Raw genomic sequence first — 7,594 nt, forward strand, 5'->3', positions numbered from 1 at the left:
ATAATTTGTGGAGTATTTTTGCATCTTTGTTCATCAGTGATATTGGTCTTCAATTTTCTGTTTTGTGGTGTCTTTGTCTAGCTTTGGTATAGAGTGATACTGGCTTTGTAAATTGAGTTTGGAAGTATTCCCTCCCCTTCTACTTTTTGGAAAACTTTAAGGAGAATGGGTATTAGGTCTTCCCTAAGTGTTTGATAAAATTCAGCAGTGAAACCATCTGGTCCAGGACTTTTGTTCTTAGGTAATTTTTTCATTACCAATTCAATTTCCTTGCTGGTAATTGGTGTGTTCAGATTTTCTGCTTCTTCTTGGGTCAGTCTTGGAAAGTTGTATTTTTCTAGAAAGTTGTCCATTTCTTCTAGGTTATCCAGTATGTTACAGCATATAATTTTCCATAGTATTCTCTAATAATTCTTTGTATTTCTGTGGTGTCCATAGTGATTTTTCCTTTGTCATTTCTGATTCTGTTTATGTGTGTAGACTCTCTGTTTTTCTTGATAAGTCTGGCTAGGGGTTTATCTATTTTGTTTATTTTCTCGAATTTGAGATTGTTCTTTTATCCTAAGGTAGGACTGTATTGAAGTATACTTCCCTCTTAGCAAGGCCTTCACTGCATCCCACAGATTTGCAGTGTTGAATTATTGTTGTCTTTTTGCTCCATATATTGCTTGATCTCTGTTTTTATTTGGTCATTGATCCATTGATTATTTAGGAGTATGTTGTTAAGCCTCCATGTGTTTGTGGGATTTTTCATTTTCTTTGTGTAATTTATTTCTAGTTTCATACTTTGTGATCTGAGAAGCTGGTTGGTACAATTTCAATCTTTTTGAATTTACTGAGGCTCTTTTTGTGGCCTAGTATATCATCTGTTCTTGAAAATATTCCATGTGCACTTGAGAAGAATGTGTATCCTGTTGCTTTTGGATGGAGTGTTCTGTAGATGTTCATTAGGTCCATCTGTTCTAATACGTTGTTCAGTGCCTCTGTCTTTTTACTTATTTTGTGTCTGGTTGATCTGTCCTTTGGAGTGAGTTGTGTCTTGGAGTCTCCTAAAATGAATGCATTGCATTCTATATCCCCCTTTAATTTTGTTAGCATTTGTTTCACATATGTAGGTGATCCTGTATTAGGTGCATAGATATTTATAATAGTTATATCCTCTTGTTGGACTGACCCCTTTATCATTATGTAATGTCCTTCATTGTCTCTTGTTACTTTCTTTGTTTTGAAGTCCATTTTGTCTGATACAAGTTCTGCAATTCCTGCTTTTTTCTCCCTATTGCATGAAATATCTTTTTCCATCCCTTTACTTTCAGTCTGTGTATGTCTTTGGGTTTGAAGTGCATCTCTTGTAGGCAGCATACAGATGGGTCTTGCTTTTGTATCCACTCAGTGACTCTATGTCTTTTGATTGGTGCATTCAGTCCATTTACATTTAGGGTGATTATCGATAGGTATGAACTTACTGTCATTGCATGCTTTAGATTTGTGGTTACCAAAGGTTCAAGGGTAATTCCCTTACTATCTAACATTCTAATTTAACTCACTTAGTATGCTATTACAAACACAACCTAAAGGTTCTTTTTTTCCCCCTCCTTTTTCTTCCTCCTCCATTCTTTATATATTTAGGTATCACATCCTGTACTCTTAGTCTATCCCTTGATTGACTTTGGGGGTAGTTGATTTGATTTTGCATCTGGTTAGTAATTAATTGGTCTACTTTGCTTTGGTTTTATTTCCCCTGGTGACAGCTATTTAGCCTTAGGCATACTTTCATCTAGAGCAGTCCTTTAAAATACATTGTAGAGATGATTTGTGGGAGGCAAATTCCCTCAACTTTTGCTTATCTGGGAATTGTTTAATCCCTCCTTCAAATTTAAATGATAATCTTTCTGAGTAGAGTATTCTTGTTTTGAGGCCCTTCAGTTTCATTGCATTAAATATATCATGCCAATCCCTTCTTGTCTGTAAGGTTTCTGTTGAGAAGTCTGATGATAGCCTGATGGGTTTTCCTCTGTATGAGATTTTTTTTCTCTCTCTAGTTTCTTTTAAAAGTTTGTCTTTATCCTTGATCTTTGCCATTTTAATTATTATGTGTCTTGGTGTTATCTTCCTTAGGTCCCTTGTGTTGGGAGATCTGTGCACCTCCATGGCCTGAGAGACTACCTCCTACACCAGATTGGGGAAATTTTCAGCAATTACCTCCTCAATGTCACTTTCTATCCATTTTTCTCTCTCCTTCTTGTGGTATCCCTATAATGCAAATATTGTTCCATTTAGATTGGTCACACAGTTCTCTCAGTATTCTTTAATTCTTAGAGATTCTTTTTTCTCTCTGTGCCTCAGCTTCTTTGTATTCCTCTTCTCTAATTTCTATTCCATTTACCATCTCTTTTACTATATCTAATCTGCTTTTAAATTCCTCCATTGTATGTTTCATTTCAGATATGGAATTTTTTAATGATTGAATCTCCATCTTAAATTTGTCCTTGAATTCTTGAATATTTTTCTGTCCCTCCATGAGGGTGTTTATGATTTTTATTTTGAACTCTCTTTCAGGAATATTGGGGAGTTCAGTTTCATTTGGCCGTTTTTATGGGGTTTGTGAGATTTTGATCTAATCCAGGTTCATCTGATGTTTCATATTTCTATGTGGCGCCCTGTAGTGCCCAGAATATCTAGCCTCTGGAGATGCTCAGCCCATGGACTGAGGTTGGGGTTCACAGGGGAGTGGTGCTGGTGCCTGGGGGGAGGAAAGAATTGTTTCTTGCTTCCTGACTGAAGCGCCTGTCTCCACTTTCAGAGCCAGTGAGCCAAGCACACTGGTGAAAGCCTCTGTGCTTTGTGCCTGTAGCTGTCATATGTGTGGCCTCCCTCTGGTGGCCTGAGGCCAGCCCAGTGACTGCTGGTTTGCTAGCTGGTGCCGGCAGCCAGGAGCTAAGCGCAGCAGGCTGTGTATCACAGTGGGGGGCCTTGAAGCTGAGTAACCAGCCAGGAGTATGGAGCACCTGAAGCTCTTCAAAGTTCCCAACTTGCTGGGCAGAGTTTACCCAGACAACCTTTTCCATCTATCCCTTCTCCTGTGCAGCAAGCTATGTGCAATCCCCGCCCCTTCAGCAGCCCTCTAGCTGCTAGGAAACCTCTCAGACAGCCTGCCTTTCCTTTATCCCAGAGTGGCCGGATGTGGATCCCTGTCCTCCACAAATGGCTGGAATCTCAGTGTCTCAAGTATTCTGCCTGCTTATCTTCCAACCCCATTAATCTCCAGAGCACCATGTAATGTAGGTTTGTGCTCCAGTACAGATCTCCAGGGCTGGGTGTTCAGCAGTCCTAAGCTTCCACCCCCTCCCCCGCTTCATTTTTCTTCCTCCTGCTGGTGAGCTGGGGTGGGGGAAGGGCTTGGGTCCCACAGGATCAAGGCTTTCATAAGTTATCCCGTTTTGTGATGTCTGCTCTGTTCTCCAGGTGTATACACTCTGGTGCAGCTTTCTTTCCTGTTGCTGTTTTAGGATTAGTTGTTTTAACTATATTTTCATATTATATATGGTATTGGGAGGAGTTCTCTGTCTCACCTCTCATGCCGCCATCTTGAATTGATCTGTGTATTTGATCTTTGTATCCCTCATTGTGCAGAAGGTGTTCACTTGTCCTCAGTTTTTCCTGAAGATGAATTGCTCTGTGTGTAGGTGTGGATTTGGTGTGAAGGTGTAAGGAGATGGGTTCATGCTCTCTCTACATCATCATCTTCCTCACATCCCCCTACCATTTTTATTAGTTTGTTATGCATTCTTTTACTATTCTTTCGGTGGTTACCATAGAGATTACAACATGCATCCTTGACTTATTACACTTTAATATAAATTGTTACTTTTACCATTCTCTTGACAAAAATAAGCCTTGAAATATTTAACTGTAAATAAGTCCTTCCTGCCTCTACATTGCTGTTGTCAAATGCTTTATTTATTTACAAAGTTTAAACCTTACAAATTCAAGTTTGAGTAAGGAAATGTTAGTTTTATGACAGCAATATGCATCTCTGTCCAGTTTCACCTAGATTAGCATTAGCAAAGTCATTGTAAATTGGTTCTTTTCTAAATAATTAATCTTAGTCCTTAATCTTAGAGAAATCTTAGACTACATTCTAAATCATTGGGGGCCTACAGACATTTCTGATGCTGCTCCTCATTCATAGAGGGCATAGACTTTACTCCAAGGCTAAAGCTGTCTCTCTTAACCTCTTCTACTCTTTTGGAGAATCTGTAAAATTATAATTTAAGATCAAATTCTCCCACAGCATTCTCAGGTTAAGGGGTGGGGCTCAGAGGTTTTCTCCTTTCCTTTGTGATTCTCTCTTCTTGCAGCATTAAGTCATATGTAGAGTGATCATATGAGTTATTGTCAAACATAATTTAGAGAGTTAAGGGAAGTCTTCTCAGTTATTACTCCAGGACAGTAGATGTAAACTAAGACTGCATTATAGCATTAGGCCTCCCCAAGCAGATGGCACATGTCAAGAGCATGGCTTAGGTGACCATCTCAAGCTTCTGTGCCAACACGTGAAGGGAGTCAGACTTAGTTCCGGTCAAAACCACTATTCCTGCCATGCCTATTCAAGTGTGGACAGGCCCCCTGTGATGCCCATTTCCTCCTTTATCCTGCAGCAACCTTAGAGACCTCAAAGCTACATAACAAATCCAAAATTGGGGTAGATTAAGCTCTGTTACCTATGCTGAGGAAACAGCTATTTTGAAATGCTCCTGCCTAAGCATTTTACAGTATAACAGCCCTGCTCACATCCTGAATCTGGACATTTAGCAAAGGACCTGAATTTAGGATTCCCACTAGTTCCCACCTTGCTTTTCTCAGGGCATCTTTTTTTTTTTTAATTTTAAGGGGAAGGCACGAATGCAGTCCCCCACTACCAGAAATGATGCAGCTGAGTTTCCCACATTTGGGGAAATCGCAGGGGTCAGCACAGCCGGAGTGCAACGGATAAGCCTTGCCCTGGGAAAACCACTTTCATGATCATGGTATTTCCCCTGCCAGGTAAGTATCTCTCAGGGCATCTTTTAAAATGACCACTCAGAGTTGAGCCTATGAAAAACTAGTGACCACTGTCCCAACTAACTTACAAGGACTAAGCCTTACTACCCTGCTCTCTATCTCCTGCTTGCTCATGATTTGGGACAAAAGATTGCCCTTCCCAGGGCTCACTGAAGCCCATTTTGGGACTTGTAACTAAAAAACCTTGTGACTTAATTTCCTTTGTTTGTATTAAAACTTCCTCTAATCAAAAGAGCCCTGATGTTTTTATTTCCCTGAAGTGAGAGCTCAGGTGTGCCAAGGGAACTACCTGCCAACCCAGTGTGGGTGGCTTGTTCCTCCTCATTCCACAGGTCTCTTCAGCAGCTCTGAATTTTCCAGTATACTGAACTTAGAGAGATCCACCCTGCATAGTCTTTCAGGTGATATGTATCAGGTTTTAGAAAGACTTGAAAATTACAGTCATTTGGCACCTACTTTCACAACTATCAAAAATGGTCTATTATTTTGATTATACATATTATTGAGGCCCTATTAATCACCAGATAAGGGATTTTAAGATGATGGTTAATTCTAATCTTTTCCAGGAAGTGGGTTGACTCTACTGTATCATCTTAGAGCTGCTGTGTTTCCCCTTCCTTACTGTAGGGCTAGACTGTGATCTCTGGAGAGTGATTTCCCCAGCAGCTACTCCTGGCCCCAAGGCCCGAAGGTAATTTTTTGCTAGTTTGCAAAAGTAGCATTTATATCACTAGGCTCCTGACCTTTTCTTTCACTAACAGAAGATTTCTCCCACCCCATAAGGAGCAAGAGGTCTAATCTCTGGAAATACTGAATCAGAGAGTCTCTGCACTTGAAGACATGAGGCAAAGTGGAGACGTGCAACTGAAAGAAGGCTAAAGAGTGAATATCTCATTCCTAAACATGAGACTGTTACCCTTCCTTCAATTCGCTCCCAGCAAGCATTCCCAGGCATGAATTTTGAAGATACTTCTCTGGAAATACTAATCTCTTCAGAGGAAATACCTACCAATATTGACACATGAAAGTCTCCAGTGCAAAGTGGACTAAATACATGATCACTTCACAGAGAAAGCTTTCTAGCAGTCATGTCCCACTCATGCGCACAGAACTTCTACTTACATCTTTCACTGTGCTCCTCTTACAGAAAAATGAAAATTCAAGGATCAGCAGACATTTTTTTAAAAAAGACCTGAATACCAAGGAGATCAAAATAAGAGAGCAACAAAAATAATAAGATGCAACAACAAAAATAAACAACAAGAAAAAGGAGCTAGATGAAAAGAAGGACTGCAAGGAACAAAAGCAAACTTCAAGGAAACTATAAAGAGATACAGAAGATGTTGCAATAATAAGCAAGAACAGGATGCTACATAAAAGACAAGTCAGAGATCCAGAAAGAGCTCTTGGAAGATTAAAACAGGATATCAAAAATAAACCATTCAGTGAAAGGGTTGGGAGATGAAGTTGAGGAAATACCACCAAGAAAGAACAAAGAGAAAAGAGAAGAAAAATAGAAGAGCTGAGGAAATTAGAAGATTAAAATTTGAAGTCCAGCATCTGATTCATAAGAGTTTGCAGAAAATGAGCCTCCTAGTTGAGGGAGAATAAATTATTTAAAAAGTGAGATAATTTTCCATAGTTGAAGAATATAAGTTCCAGATTGAAGTGACAGGGTGTCCCTAACAAGGAATGGAAAACGACAGAACACGAGAAACATCAGTATGAAATTTCAGAAGAAACAGCCACATGCAAAAGAAAAAAATTAAAAATAGTTTCTAAATTGTTAATCTCAATCTCTGGAAGCTAGATGACGGTGGAAAAATGCAATTCTGTGTGAAAATGTTTTTTAACCTAAAATTACATGTGATCAGAGTAAGAAGCTAGAATGACATTTTTTTTTGAACATGCAAGGTCTCAAAATATTTACCTACCATGTACATTTTATCAGGAATTTACCAGAGAATATGCTCCACCATAATAAGAGAATAAACCAAGAAAGAAGATACAGGATCCAATTTAGAATAAACGTATGGGAAGTCCCCTATCGCGTTCGCCCCTTGTGGCGGTGACGACAGCGATACGTACACAGACCTGGTTCACTTCAGTTCTTTATTGTTGCTCGGAAGGTCGGGAGAAGGTGAGTGAGAAGAAGCAACAGCCAGAGGGAGGGAGTGAGAGGAAGAATGAGAGGAGAGATAGAGAGAGAGAGCTTCTCTTTCCTGCTTATGCCTTATATAAAGGAAGCTGGCCTATGGTGATCAAGATCATGTGTGACCTTTAAGCTGATTGGTAGCATGCCTTCTGCATGAGTTGAGCATGAGCGCGGAAGCATGGGGCAAGCCTATAGGAGCAACTTCCTTATGCTAATGCCACCAAACCAGGAAGGGTGGCGCTCAGGAAGCGGGCGCCATCTTAGGGCGTTGGTCAGCTACAGTGGAAGGGCGGTGTTCAGCCATAGTGGGACTCAGCCTCGGCCGTAGGCCGGCCCCTACAGTCCCCAAATGCTAGCTGTGCAGCTCTCCCAGAG

At 40.2% G+C, this 7,594-nt stretch overlaps 1 non-coding gene across 1 annotated transcript; it reads right to left on the reverse strand.

Annotated features, from left to right (window-relative positions):
* Positions 1-4,890: 4,890 nt before the first annotated feature.
* LOC118921664 (U1 spliceosomal RNA) lies at positions 4,891-5,054 on the reverse strand. The gene has a single exon (XR_005028454.2). It is a non-coding gene; the product is annotated as a U1 spliceosomal RNA (small nuclear RNA).
* Positions 5,055-7,594: the final 2,540 nt, after the last annotated feature.

The sequence above is a fragment of the Manis pentadactyla genome, chromosome 2 (genome assembly GCF_030020395.1).
Source record: "Manis pentadactyla isolate mManPen7 chromosome 2, mManPen7.hap1, whole genome shotgun sequence".
NCBI classification, from domain to species: Eukaryota; Metazoa; Chordata; class Mammalia; order Pholidota; family Manidae; genus Manis; species Manis pentadactyla.